A 16,253-nucleotide genomic window follows, 5' to 3' on the forward strand; every position below is an offset into this window, starting at 1 on the left:
ATTACACGCAATACAGGCCCTTTATGGAACCGCTCGGCTAATACCAGAAGTTTGACAAATATAACATAGAACATTACAGTGCTGTACAGGCCGTCTATGGAACTGCTCGCCTAATCAAGGAAGTTAGACTCATAGAACATGGGGCACTACAGCGCAGTACAGGCCCTTTATGGAACCGCTCAGCTAATAATGGACACTAGACTAATACAACATAGAACATTATAACACAGGACACGACGTATATGGAACTACTTGCTTGATAATGGAAGTTAAACTCATAGAACATGGAGCATTACAGTACTGCACAGGCGCTTTATGGATCTGTTCAGCTAATACAGGAAGTTAGACCCATAGAACATAGAACATTACAGCGCAGTACAGACCCTTGCGGAACCGTTCGGCTTATAAAGGAAGTTTGACAAATTTAACATGGAGCATTACAGCGCTGTACAGGCTGTTTACGGAACTGCTCTGCTAAAACCGGAAGTATGACAAATACAAGATAGAACATTACAGCGCAGTACAGGACCTTTATGGAACCGCTTGCTTGATAATGGACGTTAGACTCACAGAACATGAAGCATTGCAGCGCAGTACAGGCACTTGATGGACCCGCTTGCCTAATACAGGAAGTTAGACTCATAGAACATGGGGCATTACAGAGCAATACATGCCCTTTATGTAACCGCTTGGCTTATACAGGAAGTTTGACAAATCAACATAGAACATTACAGCGCAGTACAAGCCGTCTATGGAACCCATCGCCGAATGAATGAAGTTAGACTAATACAAAATAGAACATTACAATGCTGTACAGGCCTTTTATGGAACCACTCGGCTAATAAAGGAATTATGACTAATACAACATAGAACATTACAGCACAGTACAGGGCCTTTATGGAAATGCTTGGCTAATAAATGAAGTGAGACGCATAGAACAAGGAACATTACTGTGCAGAACAGGCACTTTATGGAACCGCTCGGCTGATAATGGACATTAGACTAATACAACATAGAACATTAAAGCGCAGTACAGGCCCTGCATGGAACCGCTTGCTTGATAATGCAAGTTAGACTCATAGAACATGGAGCATTACAGCGCTATACAGGCACTTTATGGAACCACTCAGCTGATACAGGAAATTAACTAATACATTACAGAACATTACAGCGCAATACAGGTCCGTTATGGAACCACTTGGCTAATAATGGACACTAGTCTAATACAACATGAAACATTACAGCGCAGAACAGCACCTTTATGAAAATGCCTGGCTAATAAAGGAAATAAGACTCATAGAACATGGAACATTACAGCGCAATACAGGCCCTTTATGGAACCGCTCGGCTAATACTGGAAGTTTGACAAATGCAGCATAAAACATTACAGCGCAATACAGACCGTCTATCGAACCGCTCAGCAAATAAAAGTTAGACTCATAGAACATGGGGCATTACAGTGCAATACAGGCCCTTTGTGGAACCGCTCGGCTGTTAAAGAAAGTTAGACTAATACAAAATAGAACATTATAGCGCAGTACAGGCCATTGATGGAACCTCTCGGCTAATACCGGAAGTTTGACAAATACAAGATAGATTCCTGAAGAAGGGCCTGTGCCCGAAACGTCGAATCTCCTGTTCCCTGGATGCTGCCTGACCTGCTGTGCTGTTCCAGCAATAAAGTTTCAACTTTGATCTCCAGCATCTGCAGACCTCACTTTCTCCTCAAATACAAGATAGAGCATTACAGCACAGTACAGGCCCTTCATGGAACCACTCGGCTGTTAAAAGAAGTTAGGCAAATTCAAAACAGAATATTACAGCGCAGTACAGGTCTTTATGGAACCGCTCGGCCAACAAACGAAGTTAGACTAATATGAAATAGAACATTACAGCGCAGTACAGGCCTTTATTCCGGTATTAGCACTTTACACTTCTGAAGAAGTTTTACACTGGACTTGAAACATTAACATTATTTCTTTGTCTCTGCAGATTTGCCAGACCCACTGAGATCCTTCAAAAATGAAAAGTTACACAACATATTTTCAATATAGCAAAGACCAGTGGATACTGGAAATCTGGAACAAAAACAAAAAATGTTGGAGACACCAGGAGCTTTGACGAACAGTTACAGGACCTGAAAAATTAAATCTGCTTTCACTCCACAGATACTGCCAGACTTGTTTAGTGTTCTTGAATAAGTTTTGGCACGTGTCCGACATGGATTGCCATACACCAGGAAGTGAACAGTAACACAAGGTGTACAAATTCATTGCTTCTGAAGCTTCATGAAACTTCTGATGGTAATCTGTTAAACCTACCACACTTGATTGTTTACATTCCAAACAGCAGAACTAACATCTGATAGAGAGGGCGCAATGAATCCAAGACCAAAAGATCAGATCGAAGCTATGCTGTTCTGTGTAGTTCAGTCAGAAATGGTGCTGGACCACTGAACAGCTCACTGGAGGAGACTACTCCACAAATATTCCCCTCCTATATACTGGAACAGCCTGCATATCAGTGTAAGAGACAAGGATATACCATCTGCACCATCCTCAGCCAGAAGTGTTGAGTGGATGATCCACCACACCCTCCTCATGATGCCCACAAAATCACAGATGCCAGACTTCAAACCATTTGATTTATTGCACATGACATGAAGGAACAGCTAAACAAGGTAAATACAACAATGGCAATGGGCCCCGACACCATTCCTGCAATAGCACTGAAGTCTTGTGCTGCACAACAAGTCGTGTCCCTGGGGAAGCTGTTTCATTCCAGCTCCAACTCTGAAATCTCCCTGGCGAGGTGGAAAATTACTCAACTCTGTCCAGTCCTCTAAGAGGGGAATAATTACAATGTGAACAATCACCACCCCCTCAGTCCCATCACAACAGTCAAATTGGTGGGAGGTCTTTTTGACAGAGCTGTCATACAGCACAGAAATAACCTGCTCAGTGTGGTTTCCGCCAGGTCCCCATGTGGAGACGGTGCTGTTGTGGAAATATCACTGGATTACTAATCCAGACCAGGCTAATACTCTGGCAGCTGGTGGAAAATATAATTAATAAAATAGCGAGATGTAAAATCTGGTGTCAGTAATCATGACCTTGAAGGCAATGCTGATTGTAAACTCCAATTTATTTCACTAATGTGCTTTCTGGAAGTGAATCACCCGTCCTTTCCTGGTCTGGCCTGAAAGTGACTCCAGACACACAGACATGTGATAAACTCTTCAAAGGTCTCTGAAACGGCCAAGCAAGACACTCAATTGTATCAAACTGCTCTGAGGACTTAAAGGATAAAGCCAATAAGAACACCTGACCCCAGCCTCAGTATCAGAAAAGGGAACGGGAAACACAGTCTTGTCGACCCTGCAGAGACCTCCTTCCTAACATCTGAGAGTTTGTAACAACATTTACAGAGCTTTCCCACAGATTGAACATAAACATTGGGAAAGGAGTAGATCATTCAATACTTTGAGCCCTCCCCCATTCTAGATCATGGCTGAACCTCTCCTCAACGTACTTTTCCCACACAACGTACATCTCCCTTAATGGGATTGCCATCAGGAAATATAAACTGCATTAGTCCCTTGGGTCCTTTGACTTTGCTCGCCCATTAACGTTCTCCTATAATGCGTATATATTATTGTGATGTTGCTGTAACATGATTAGTGAATTGTGAACCTTTGTGCGAAAGAGTGAGCTCCCATTCACTGGGAGGTGATTCAATCCCCGGTAGCAGCTGATCAGCAAATCCCAGCCTCAGGATCTTCTGTCTGCAAAATGCACCCTCAGTGTGTTCAGGTAAAACAGGAATGCAATCCGCTCTGCAAGCCTTGAAACTCAGCCTGAAACTGGGAATCGTAGTCTACATTTAGAAAGAACTTTATTTCAAATGGGGAGGGGGTGGTGGATATCTTGGGGAGAACTGGAATTCCGCATCGGCATCACGTGTTCAGTCAGTTTAGGCGCTTTCTGGTGAAGAGCTTGGTGAAAGGTACAGTGCTGTAGTCAGTGACTGTAGTGTGAAAGTGTTACATTTACTACACTATTTCATTACAATATATGATTTAAAGAGTTACTTAAACTGAACTAGCATTTTTGTTCGGCAACTGTTATTTTTGTTTTGATTTTTAGTTGTTTTTGGCAGTTTCTTACTTACACTGTTTGTTTCCTACAGGCCCCATTATTAATATTGTACGATTTTCAATAACACAGCGTTCCACGGGATCACAGCTACCACATTATCTGTTATGATGGCTGATCCTCTATTCCAACAGCATTCGCCTGCTCTCCCACCATTACTTTCGTGTCTAGAAATCCTTATTTATATTCAGTGCCTTGACTTCCACAGCCTGATCTAAGAGAGAATTCCCCAGGTTCACCAGTCTCTGAGAGCAGACATTTATTCTTATTTCAATGTGGAGTGGCCTGTCTGTACCTAATACTGAGGTCCCTTGTTTTAGACATCCCGGTCAGAGGAATTATCATCCCTGCTTCCAAACTGTCTCGCCCTGTCAGAGATTTATATATTTCAAAGAGATCTCCATTCATTTTCCTAAACCCCATGGAATACAAATTCTGCTCCAACAACAAGCCTGTCATCCCAGAGAACAATCTACTCATCCTTTGCTGCACTCCCTCAATGTGAGGTTTGCCCTTTATTAGATAAGGAGACCAAAACTACACACAGTACTGCACAATGTTCAAGATGGTGTCACACCAAGGCCCTGTACACCTGTAGTAAGACACACTTACTTCTGGACTCAAATCCCATTTTAATGAAGTTCAACACACCATTTATTTTCCTAACTGTGTTCTGTTCTGGCAATATTGCTTTCAGTGATTGGAGTACAGGGAGATCCAGGTCCTTTTCAATGTTACAACTCTCCACTTGGTGGATCTGTGAATGCTGGTTAGCATGCTAATTCCATTCCCAGTATTGACGTCTGGATTTATAACTCACTGCCCGGCATGGAGCTCAGACGTTGGCACAGAAAGAAACAAAAATACAGCATAAGTTCCTGTAGATTGATTAATACAATTCAGCAAATTCCTTTTCAAATCATATGCTGCTGTTCTGTTTTTCACACCAAAGTGCACAATGTCACATCTACATGGCCTAGAGGCATGGCACGCATCCACTGATTCAATCAACAAGCACATCGGCCTGGACCCAATACATCGGTCACTGCAGCAGACAGCTGGAAATAACAGCCAGAAGCGGCAGAGACAAACCACTACAAATGCTGAAGGAAAGATCACAGAAGCGCTTCACAGAAGGCTACCAAGCACTGAGGATGTCACCTAGACAGGGGACGAAACGTCTGCAACACAAATTCCCAGCTCGGCGAACAGAACCACAACAACAAGCACCAGAGCTACAAATCTTCGCACAAACTTTGTCACATCTGCATGTTGCTCTTCATCTGCCACATAATAGCCCATTAATTCCACTTGTCTCAATCACCTAGGAGCATTTTTACATCCTGCTCAACCACACACAATCTGACATCGTTCAGTGCCATCAGCAGACTGGGAAATGTTGCATTTGATTCTCTCAACCAAATGTTTGATGTGTATTGGAAATAGTTGTGGTGAAAGCTCCGATTCCTGCTACATCGCCCGAGCCTTCTCCTCGAAAAAATATTGTTTTATTCCAACTCACTGTTTCCTTGTCAGTTTTCCCTCATTCTCATACTATGCCCATATATTATCCCCAGTGCCATAAGATTTGAATTTGCATGGAAGGGACGGTAGCTTGGAAGGAGATAGTTCGATGAAAGTGGGTGGTGACAGTGATAGATCAGAGCGCAAGATGGAGAGGTAGGACATTTCAAGAGGGCAATGCCAAATTGGAGGGTTCGATCCGAGATATGGTGGAGGTGAGTAGAGATGAGGAATCTGGTGAAAGTGACATTGATACCGTGTGGTTGGAGGGTCCCAAGGCAGAAGAAGAAGCGTTATTCGTCAAGGCATCAGGTGGCAAGAGTTTGGTGGTGGAGGAGGCCCAGGACTGGCATATCCGTGGTGGAGTAGGAGGGGGAGTTGAAGTGGTCGGCCACAGGTTGCTGGGATTGTTGAGTGTGTGCGTCCCAGAGATTTTCACTAAAATGTTCCGCAAGTTGACGTCCTGTCTCCCCAATGTGTAGGAGACTGGGAGCAATGGACACAGTAGATGAGGTGTTTTCATGTGCAGAAAAAAACTCTGCTGGATGTAGAAGGGACCTTTGGGGCCTTGGATGGAGGTGAGGGGGGTGTGAGTGCAGGTTTTACGCCTCATGCGGTGGCAAGGGTGACTTGGTGGGGCGCGTGGGCCTAACGAGGGAGTCATGGAGGGAATGGTCTCTGCAGAATGCTAATAGGGGTGGGGAGAGAAATATATCTCTGGTGGTGGGATCTGACTGCAGGTGGTGGAGGTGGTGGAAATGGTGGAGGATGATGAGTGGGAAATGGAGGTTCGTGGTGTGGAAGGTGGAATCTATCCTTGTTGTGGTTGGAAGTGTGCGGTTCAAGTATGGAGGTGCAGGAAATTGAGAAGATGCACTGGAGCACCCTTCAGCAGGCTCTCCACCTCTTTAATGCTATCTGTCCCTTTACCTATCTTTGTAATGTCTGAAAATCAGGTTGTGGGTGGCACAGTGACTTAGTGATCAGCACTGCTGCCTCATAGCACCAGGGACCCAGGCTCGATTCCAGCCTTGGGATACTATCTGTGTGGAGTTTTCATATTCTCCCCGTGTCTGCTTGGGTTTGCTCCAGCTGCTCCAGTTTCCTCCCATAGTCCAAAGGTGTACAGGTCAGGTGAAGTTGCCCATGGAGTAGGTTATTAATCAGGGTAAATATAGGGTAGGGGAATGCGTTTCGCTGGGTTACTCTTCAGAGCGTTGGGGTGAACTTGTTGGACTGAAGGACCTGTTTCCACATTATAGGATTCTAATTCTAAAAACTTAGCCAGAGTGCCCTGAGTTCCTTCATCTAGATCGGTAACTGTATAAAATGAAAATCTGCGATCCCAACTGTAACTGTATAAAATGAAAATCTGAGTCTAGTGCAACAATACTTGTCACCAGCTGCCATCCTGAGAAGGTCCCTTTTATCCCAGGTCTTTGCTTTCTGTCAGACAGCCAAGCTTCCATCCATGCTAGCACCTTGCCTCCAACACCATGGGCCCTTATCTTTCTCAATAGCCACCTGCGTGGCACCTTGTCAAAGGACTTCTTCGGGTGCAGGTAGATAACATCCATTGGTTCTCCTTGCTCCAATCTGCTTGGTACTTCCTCAAAGAATTCTAGTAGACTTATCAGGCATGACCTCCTCTTGATGAAACCATGCTGATCTGCCATTTTTTTTTCAAACATTTCCAAGTATTTAGAAATCGCATCCTTCATGATGGATTCCAGGATTTTACCCACGGCCAAGGTTAGATTAAAATGTCTGTAATTTTCCATCTTCTGCCTTGTTAAACGGGGTGTCACTTTAGTGATTTTCCAGTCCTCTTGGCCCGTTCCTAATTCCAGTTATTCTTGAAAGATCACTACTAACACTTGCAGTGGCTCTTTATCTATTTCCCTTAGAACTCTGGGGAGTAGTCCATCTGCTCCAGGTGATTTATCAATGTTCAGGCCATTCAATTTTCAAACATGTTCTAATCGTGATGACCACATACTTGGCTCTGCCCCCTCACTCTCTTCAATTTTGGGGAAATTATGTGTGTCTTCCACCGTGAAGACTGATGCAAAGTTCCTCTGTCATTTCTTTGTTCCCCACTACTGCCTATCTAGCATATTTTTCCAGTGATTTAGTTTACTTCTCTTTTGCACTTTATATATCTTAAGAATCTCTTACAGTCTTCATCTATACTACTGGATAACTTATCCGGTTTAATATTCTCTTTCCTTATATATATATATTTGTTGCCCTCTGTTGGTATTTGTAAACTTCCCAATTCTCTGGATTACTACTGCCCTTTGCCACATTATATGCTTTCTTTTTTCTTCTATGCTATCCCTGACTTCCCTAGTTAGCCATAGTTGCTGAACCCTCCTGTACTATGCCTCTTTTCCCTCGGAATGAACCTCTGCTGATTTTGCTGAATTACTCCTTGAACGTCCTGCCATTGCTGTTCCAATGTCTTTCCTGCTCGGCCCCTCTCCCAGTCAAATCTACCCAGCTTCTCCCTCATGCCTCTGCAGTTGCCTTTATACAGCTGACATATTTTTTCCTCTGATTCTATCATCTCCCTGTCAAATTGCAGAATAAAGTTAACCATGTTATGATCACTGATTCTGGTGCGTTCCTACACATTAAGCTCCTTTATCTATTTTGCCTCATTACACAACACTAATCCAGTATTGCCTGTTCGCGAGTGGGCTGCAACACAAGCTGCTCCAAAAAGCCATTCCATGATTTTCTTACAATTCACCACCAACCTGATTTGCCCAGTCCACCTGCATATTGAAATCCCCCATGGATTTGCCTGATAGCAGCTCCTTCCAAGTAACACTCCCTAGCTCCTGCCTGTAACTTTGCCTTTCCTATACATCTTTCCTATCTCCTGGTGTAGTTTTTGGCCCAGCTCCTGACTACTGTTTGGAGGCCTGTACAAAACTCAAACTATGATTGCTTTAACTTCAATTTTACCCCTGCAGACTCTGACCCTAATTCATTTCCTACAATTGATTTAGTTTCACTTTTTTTTTCGAATAAGGCAAGCCCACTCTCTCTACCCACCTGTCTATCTTTTCAATAGGATGTATATCCTTGAATATATGGCTCCCAATAGTGATCCCCTTGCAGCCACGTCACCTTGATGCCCACCACGTCATACGTGCCAATTTTGATCTGCGCCACAAGCTCATTACCTTATTCCTTATGCTGCATGCTTTCAGATATAATACTGTCAGCCCTGTATTAACCATCCCTTTTCTCGTTGTTATTTGTTTGTCCGGTGTGCTTGAAGTTTGATTATTAACCATTTCCAGATACTCTCTTCTGTTTGTGTCTGTGCTTAAGATTTTAATAACCTTCCTGAATTCTGCACTGAATTCAGATTTTCTGATTACCTCTATAACTGATTCCCTTCGCCCCTGCCTCTCCCCACCATCCCAAACTCCTATTCAAGCCCTGTCTACAGCCTGTGATTCTGTGATTCGCTTGGACTATGGTCCCAGCAGGTTCAGATGAAGACTGTCTCATCGGAACAGATCCTTTCTTCCCAAGTAATGAGCTGTGTTTATTCAACACAAAATACAGGGACAACATGTTTTTTTTCCTGTAATACCAAAATATGAAAAGTATGAAGAGACAAGATTGTTCAAATGCACTCATGATATTGAGCTATATAAATTGAAATGCAAATTACAAAACCATGGAAGTCGTGTGGAAACTTTATCAATCATTATTTGACCCCCAGCTGAGATGCTGATTTCCCTTCTGTCAGTGAACCCCCTCACTGAGATTCTCTGGCCGAGTCTCTCACTGGGGGGTAATCAGTTCCTGTTGCTGTTGGCACAGTCTCTTCTGCCTAGAACCAATCTATTGGTCTATTGGGTTCTATTTAACTGTCAGCAACCCAGCTCTGTGATATTATTGGAGATAAATGATCTGGGATGACAGCCATTATCAGCACAATGCTCACAGAGTATGGCACCCAGGCAAAGGGCTTGCAATCCAGGGGAAATTTCGAAATAAAATTTCCATATTATGTCTATTTCTCCTCATGCTGTCTCCTGATCTATCTAATTTCACTTTCGTCTAACACACCTTTTTTCATTCAGTCTGTTGCTCTGTTTTCTCTCTGCTCTGTTTATCTCCCTTCACTTTCTTCCTCTGCCTAACTCACTCTCTCTCTCTCTCTCTCTCTCTCTCTCAGTCTATCTACAATAACTCTGCTTTCACATTGTGCAGTTGGAGAGCCCATGAACACACGGTGGCATGAATGGCTTCAGTCTGTGCTCTGTTAATTCTGAGGTTCTCTGACCCACAAGAAATACTTTAGGTACTTGGAGAGGCAAGCTGGTCCAGTGAAGTGCACAGTACATAATCATCCATTATCTCTTCCTGGTCTCTGGTATACAGCGGCATTGAAATATCTGTTCCAGCAAAATAGATTGAAATGTGGATTTGCCTGATAGCAGCTCCTTCCAAGTAACACTCCCTAGCTCTTGCCTGGTACTGATGTAATAAAGGAAGCAAGACTCATTAAACATGGGCAATAAAGCGCAGTACAAGCCCTTTATAGAACCGCTCAGCTAATACAGGAAGTTAGACTCATAGAACATGGGGCATTACTGTGCAGCACAGGCCCTTTATGGAATCTCCCAGATGTAATGGACACTAGACTAATACAACACAAAACATTACAACACAGGACACGCCCTATATGGAATCGCTTGCTTGATAATGGAGGTTAGACTGATAAAACATGGAGCATTACAGCTCAGTACAGGCCCTTTATGGAACCGCTTGGCTATATTCCTCCCACAATCCAAAAATGTGCAGGTTAGGTAATTGGCCATGCTAAATTGCCCGTAGTGTCCCATAGTGTTAGGTGAAGGGATAAATGTAGGAGTATGGGTAGGTTGCTCTTTGGAGGGTCGGTGTAGACTTGTTGGGCCGAAGGGCCTGTTTCCACACTGTAAGTAATCTAATAAAGGAAGTTTGACAAATTTAACATGGAGCATTACAACGCAGTATAGGGCCTTTATGCCACTGCTTGGCTAATACCGGACGTTCGATTAATACAACATAGAACATTACAGCTCAGTACAGGACCTTTATGAAAATGTGTGGCTAATAAAGGAAGTAAGGCACATAGAACATAAAACATTACAGCGCAATACAGGCCGTTTTGGAACTGCTTGTCTAATAATGGACACTAGATGAATACAACATAGAACGTTACAGTACAATACAGGCCCTATATGGAACCGCTTGCTTGGTAATGGAAGTTATACTCATTGAACATGGGGCATTACAGAGCAACACAGACCCTTTATGGAACTGCTCGGCTAAGAATGGACACAAGACTAAAACAACATAGAACATTACAGCGCAGTACAGGCCCAATATGGAATCGCTAACTTGATATTGGAAGTTAGACTCATAGAACATAGAGCATTACAGCGCAGTACAGGCCCTTTATTCAACTGCTTGGCTGTTAAAGGAAGTTAGACTAATACAACATAGAACATTACAGCGCAGTACATGCCCTTTATGGAACCGCTCGGCTAATAATGGACGCAAGACTAAAACAACATAGAACATTACAGCGCAGTACAGGCCCAATATGGAATCGCTTACTTGATATTGGAAGTTAGACTCATAGAACATGGAGCATGACAGCGCAGTACAGGCATTTTATGGAACCGCTTGCTTGATAATGGAAGTTAGACTCATAGAATGGGGCATTACAGTGCAGTGCAGGCCCTTTATGGAACCACTTAGCTAATACCAGAAGTTAGACTAATACACAATAGAACATTACAATGAAGGACACACCCTATATGGAAACGCTTGTTTGATAATGGAAGTTAGACTGATAGAAAATGGAGCATTACAGCGCAGGACAGGTACTTTATGGATTCGCTCAGCTAATACAGGAAGTTAGACTCATAGAACATGGAGCATTACTGCGCAGTACAGGCCCTTTATGGAAGCGCTCGGCTAATAATGGACACTAGACTAATACAAAATAGATCATTACAGTGCAGGACAGGTCCTTTATTCAACTGCTTGGCTGTTAAAGGAAGTTAGACTAATACAAAATAGAACATTACAGCGCAGTACAGGCCCTTTATGTAAATGATTGGCTAATAAAGGAAGTAAGACTCGCACAACATAGAACATTACAGCGCAGTACAGGCCCTTTATGTAAATAATTGGCTAATAAAGGAAGTAAGACTCATACAACATAGAACATTACAGTGTAGTACAGGCCCTTTATGGATCCGCTCAGCTAATACAGGAAGTTAGACTCATAGAACATAGAACATTACAGCACAGTATAGGCCCTATATGGTACTGCTTGCTTGATAATGGAAGTTAGACTCATAGAACATGGGCCATTACAGCGCAATATGGAACTGTTCAGCTAAGAATGGACACTAGACTGACACAACATAGAACATTACAGCACAGGACAGCCCCTTTATGCATTTGCTTGGCTAATGCCGGACGTTAGACTAATACAATATTAAAGCACAGTACGGGACCTTAATGGAAATGATTGGAGGGTTCTGGGTAGTCCAAGATGGAGGATGGGAAAAATTCTGACTGTAACAGCTGCTCCTTTTTTTGAGGTACTTTAGGTGCTGGAGGCGATTTCCTCGAATTCCAGGAGCAGCAATTAATGTTTTATATACTGTTGCATTGGCTTGGAAATTTGGGAAAAAAAAAGTCAAAACAACAGCAGTTTTAAAAGGGAGAAGAGCAGACAAAGGAAGCACATGGTGAGGACAGTGCAGGCAAGAGAGAGAGAGAGAACCTGCACAGTTACTGCCTTTACTGTTTTTGAATTCATGTGTCACTGGACATCGGAGTGCTCCTGGGAAAATTAACAAACAGTGAATTTCACAACTAAACTTAGAGGAGGAACCTGTTTGGTGAAGTTCACAACACAGAATCAGATAAGTTAATGTTGTTTTAAGTCTGTCCAATAGAAAGGCTGTGGTAGTGAGTACAGTGGGTTTTTTCTTGATTATATATTTTTGGAGATAAGTCTCTTGATTGAACTTAAAATATAAGTCATAACTATTAATTTAACCTGGTGCAGTGTTTTGTAGAGGAATAAGACAATGTTATTTTCTGGGTCTGTAGATTGTAAAGGAGCAAAAATGGCCTTTGCAATGATATGTACTTCTTGTGAGATGTGGGAGTTTAAAGAGAGTTTAAGGGTTACTGCGGATTATATCTGCCATAAATGCTGTTGGATGTGAATCCTATCAGATTGAATGGATCGGTTGGAGAGACAGTTAGAAGCGATGAGGAATTTGCAACAGCAACAGTATGTGATGGATGGCAGTTCTGGAAAGGGAGGGAAGTTTCAGATATAGTTACATAGATGGGTTAACTCCAGGAAAGGTAAGAGAGGTAGGCACCTAGGGCAGGAGTCTTTTGTGGATATACCCATTTCAAACAGGTATGCTGTTTTGGAAAATGTAGGGGATGATGGATTCTTAGGGGAATGGAGCATGAACAGCCAAGTTTCTGGTATTGAGACTGCCTGTAATGCAACCAAGGGTACGTCAGCTTCCAAGAGATCAATTGTGTTAGGGGACTCTCTAGTCCGAGGTACAGACAGATGTTTCTGTGGCCAGCAGAGAAAAAGCTGAATGGTGTGTTGTTTCCCTGGTGCCAGGATCAAGGATGTCTCAGAGAGGGTGCAGAATGTTCTCACGGGGGAGAGGGGCCAGCAGGAGGTCATTGTCCACATTGGTACCAACGATATAGGAAGGGGAAAGGTTGAGATTCTGAAGGGAGATTACAGAGAATTAAGCAGAAATTTAAAAATGAGGTCCTCAAGGGTAGTAATATCTGGATTACTCCCAGTGCTACGAGCTAGTGATGGCAGGAATAGGAGGATAGAGCAGATGAATGCATGGCTGAGGAGCTGGTGTATGGGAGAAGGATTCACATTTTTGGATCATTGGAATCTCTTTTGGGGTAGAAGTGACCTGTACAAGAAGGACGGATTGCACCAAAATTGGAAGGGAAACTTGCTAGAACTGCTTGGGAGGATTTAAAGTAGTAAGATGGAGGGGGGGGGGGGGGGGGGGGGGGGGGGGTGGTGGGACCTAGGAAGATAGTGAGGAAAGAGATCAATCTGAGACCGGTACAGCTGAAAACAGAAGTGAGTCAAACAGTCAGGGTAGGCAGGGACAAGGTAGGACTAATAAATTAAACTGCATTTATTTAAATGCAAGGGGTCTAACAGGGAAGGCAGCTGAACTCGGGACATGGTTAGGAACATGGGACTTGGATATCATAGCAATACAGAAACATGGCTCAGGGATGGGCAGGACTGGCAGCTTAATGTTCCAGGATACAAATACCACAGGAAGGATAGAAAAGGAGGCAAGAGAGGAGGGGGAGCGGCATTTTTGATAAGGGATAGCATTACAGCTGTGCTGAGGGAGGATATTCCTGGAAATACATCCAGGGAAGTTATTTGGGTGGAACTGAGAAATAAGAAAGGATGATCACCTTATTGGGATTGTATTATAGACCCCCCCAATAGTCAGAGGGAAATTGAGAAACAAACTTGTAAGGACATCTCAGCTATCTGTAAGAATAATAGGGTGGTTATGGTAGGGGATTTTAACTTTCCAAACATTGACTGGGACTGCCATAGTGTTAAAGGTTTAGATGGAGAGGAATTTCTTAAGTGCGTACAATCACATACTGATACAGTATGTGGATGTACCTACTAGAGAAGGTGCAAAACTTGACCTACTCTTGGGAAATAAGGCAGGGCAGGTGGCTGAGGTGTTAGTGGGGAAGCACTTTGGGACCAGCAACCATAATTCTATTCATTTTAAAATAGCGATGGAGAAGGATAGACCAGATCTAAAAGTTGAAGTTCTAACTTGGAGAAAGGCCAATTTTGATGGTATTAGGCAAGAACTTTCGAAAGCTGATTGGAGGCAGATGTTCGCAGGTAAAGGGATGGCTGGAAAATGGGAGGCCTTCAGAAATGAGATAACAAGAATCCAGAGACAGTATGATCCTGTCAGGGTGAAAGGGAAGGCTGGTAGGTATAGGAAATGCTGGATGATGAAAGAAATTGAGGGTTTGGTTAAGAAAGAGCAGGAAGCATATATCAGGTATAGACAGGATGGATCGAGTGAATCCTTAGAAGAGTGTAAAGGAAGGAGTATACTTAAGAGGGAAATCAGGAGGGCAAAAAGAGGACATGAGATAGCTTTGGTAAATAGAATTAAGGAGAATCCAAAGGGCTTTTACAAATATATTAAGGACAAAAGGGTAACGAGGGAAAGAGTAGAACCCCTCAAAAGATCAGCAAGGTGGCCTTTGTGTGGAGCCGCAGAAAATGGGGTAGATACTAAATGAATATTTTGCATCAGTATTTACTGTGGAAAAAGGTATGGAAGATAGAGACTATAGGAAAATAGATGGTGACATCTTGCAAAATTTCCAGATTACAGAGGAGGAAGTGCTGGATGTCTTGAAAAGAGGAAAAGTGGATAAATTCCCAGGACATGATCAGGTGTACCCGAGAGCTCTGTGGGAAGCTCGAGAAGTGATTGCTGGGCCTCTTGCTGAGACACTTGTATCATCGATAGTCACAGGTGAGGTGCCAGAAGACTGGGCGTTGGAAACGCGGTGCCTCTGTTTAAGAAGGGCGGTAAAGACAAACCAGTGAACTATAAACCGTTGAGTCTGACCTCAGTGGTGGGCAAGTTGTTGGAGGGAATTCTGTGGGACAGGATGTACATGTATTTGGAAAGGCAAGGACTGATTAGGGATAGTCAACATGGCTTTCTGCATGGGAAATCATGTCCAACAAACTCGACTGAGTTTTCTGAAGAAGTAACAAAGAGGATAGATGAGGGCAGAGCAGTAGATGTGATCTATATGGACTTCAGTAAGGCGTTCGACAAGGTTCCTCATGGGAGACTGATTAGCAAGGTTAGATCTCATGGAATACAGGGAGAACTAGCCATTTGGATACAGAACTGACTCAAAGGTAGAAGACAGAGGGTGGTGGTGGAGGGTTGTTTTTCAGACTGAAGTCCTGTGACCAGTGGAGTGCCACAAGGATCGATGCTGGGTCCACTACTTTTTGTCATTTACATAAATGATTTAGATGTGAGCATAAGCTGTACAGTTAGGAAGTTTGCAGCTCACACCAAAATTGGAGGTGTAGTGGACAGCGGAGAAGGTTACCTCAGACTACAACAGGATCTTGACCAGATGGGCCAAATGGGCTGAGAAATGGCAGATGGAGTTTAATTCAGATAAATGCATCGTGCTGCATTTTGGGAAAGCAAACTTTAGCAGGACTTATACACTTAATGGTAAGCACGGCGGTACGGTGGCACAGTGGCTAGCACTGCTGCCTCACAGTGCCAGAGATCCGGGTTCAATTCCCACCTCAGGCGACTGACTGTGTGGAGTTTACACGTTCTCCTCGTGTCTGCGTGGGTTTCCTCCGGGTGCTCCGGTTTCCTCCCACAGTCCAAAGATGTGCAGGTCAGGTGAATTGGTCATACTAAATTGCCC

Source organism: Chiloscyllium plagiosum, unplaced genomic scaffold (assembly GCF_037043375.1).
Source record: "Chiloscyllium plagiosum isolate Xiang-an unplaced genomic scaffold, Cpla_swu_hap1 HiC_scaffold_35, whole genome shotgun sequence".
Taxonomy (NCBI): domain Eukaryota; kingdom Metazoa; phylum Chordata; class Chondrichthyes; order Orectolobiformes; family Hemiscylliidae; genus Chiloscyllium; species Chiloscyllium plagiosum.